Source organism: Aplysia californica, unplaced genomic scaffold (assembly GCF_000002075.1).
Source record: "Aplysia californica isolate F4 #8 unplaced genomic scaffold, AplCal3.0 scaffold00473, whole genome shotgun sequence".
NCBI classification, from domain to species: Eukaryota; Metazoa; Mollusca; class Gastropoda; order Aplysiida; family Aplysiidae; genus Aplysia; species Aplysia californica.
In genome coordinates, this window is record NW_004797743.1 from 203,843 (window position 1) to 206,197 (window position 2,355).

The following is a 2,355-nucleotide window of genomic DNA, read 5'->3' on the forward strand; positions in this document are numbered from 1 at the left end:
ATGGAACAGTGCGCACAGTGCTAGTGAACGGAAACCTCACTTGTTTACAATGGCGTCTTAGAAGACGGACTTTCCCAAGATTAGTCTTGTGTGGACGAAACAAAGCATTTTGGAAAAATTGGGTAAGCATTTTGCGTGGATTTTTTAAAGTTAGGTCTTAGCAACATGGATGCTGTGGACGCCTGCAAAGTTTCAAAGATGTGGGTTTGGTAATAAGGGAGGAGTTTGAGCACAAAGCCTCCCAAGTCCACTTATTTATATTTATAATATAAATCTATATCTAGATATTATGATATACTAGAATATAGATATATCACAGAATGGTTCGGGATAACATCCGGAGTAAGACAAGGTTGTGTCCTATCAGCACTACTATTTATCATATATAAGGATAGAATTACAAAAGAGACCAACAGGGGGCTCTCGTGGCCTAGAGGTTAAGGTGTTGGCCTCTCATTCAAAGGTCCCGGGTTCGAATCCGGGTAGCGACTTCGTTCATCTTTGTGAGTAAGGCTTTGAACTTTGGTCATCTGCGAAGAGTAATTCATTTAGGGCGTCTGGTTCTGTGTTGGCCTCTTGTTTGTTTGTTTTTTGTTTTTGTTTTTGTAAAGTGTTTTACGGCGCACGCAACTGCATAGGTCATATGAGCGCGCGGGACACACCTAATATTTTCAGTTGGTAGGAAATTTTGAATTTTGCCCGGGTGGCGGCCGAAGTCTACTCTTATCGATTTTAGACCACCAAGGGATCTTTAACGTGCGCAACTTGCACACGGGCCCTCCGAGATTTTTCGCCCTTGTCCGAGAAGGCTAGGTGTAGATCTTTCCTACCAGAAGATCAGGGGTGTGGCAGAAAGACAGCAGTAAGGAGGAGCCAAGGAGTAGCAGTAGAAAGGCTGCAGAAAGAATCAGGAGCCCAGAGGAGGGGGCAAAGGGGGTGAGGGGGTGGGGGCAGAAAGTGGAAATAAAGCAGACAACAGAACATTGCTAGAGAGCAGGAAAGGAGGTGAAAGGAGACAATTTTAGAGAAGACAATTTTTTGGTCGCTACCCGGATTCGAACCCGGGACCTTTGAATGAGAGGCCAACACCTTAACCTCTAGGCCACGAGAGCCCCCACCTCGGAGTTTGTCATACATTTTTAATCCCCTCTTTCCAGCCCCTCTCTCCCTCTCTCCCTCCCCCCCCCTCTCTCTCTCTCTCTCTCTCTCTCTCTCTCTCTCTCTCTCTCTCTCTCTCTCTCTCTGTGTGTGTCTCTCTCTGTCTCTCTGTCCCCCTTTGTCTCTGTCTCTCTCTCGCGTTCTCTCTCTGTATTATGCATTTGATCTTGTTTGTACACATGTTGATACTCATAGGTAAGTGGACTTGCATAATTGTCTTTAAATTCAACTTTACTTACTCGCCAAACACATGCCTTTGAAGGTTTGAGATAAGACTGCACATTTAGAATACCAATAGGGTCAACTTTTTACATTTAGGTTCTGTCTCTCTAAAACTGTCCTTGTCCTGTCTAATGGTTCCTGAAAACTTACCAATGAATTGAAAATTTACTTGTAATTTACATAATTCAAACGCAAAAAAGTGTCATTTGAAGTTTGTTTTTACTTTTTTATCTGTTATGGTCATTATTTTTTTTCACACCAGTTTAGGAATACTGGTAACGTAATTATTAATTGATTGTAATAATATACTGTAAAATAAATAACCAGTTACATCGATGTGCTTTTATGTACTCAAAATTTAAAATGTAACTCAAACTCATCTATGATTCAGCTTTGAATTTATTTTTCTCATATTACTGTCAATCTTCAGACTTCTCTGCAAGAAGGCACTGGTGTTTTAAGAACGTCTACCACAGAAGGCAGAAGGTCAAATAAACAGCTGGTCGTGTTTGTTTGATCCATTTTTGAGTATACATTTTACTGCCTCATTGAAATAGTAAAGGCAGTGCAGAACCAACAAGCGGCAAAGAACAAACTAGTATGCAAAATTCTCTTCCAACACTCAAGCTTAAATCATTAGGCAGCTCTTCCCATCCAATTTTACTTCTGTCACCCCCTTCCCCCTTGAAAAGACCCCTACCTACACTGCTGTGACCCTGTAAGGATAGGTTGATAGGGTGCTAGGTGGATAGGCTAGGTTCAGAGTAGGATTTTGTAGATAGTATTGCCATGGCCATGGCGGGGCGGGAGGGAGTTGAGGGGGCAGTTTAGGGGGGGGGGGTTGGGGGGGTTAGTGGGGCGGCAGGGGTAGATTGAGTCTTTTCAGGGGGAAAGGGGTGGCAGGAGTAGAAAAGGCTGGGAAGAGCTGCTTGCTGATTTTCAATTTGAGTGTTGAAGTGACTTTTGTATACTGGA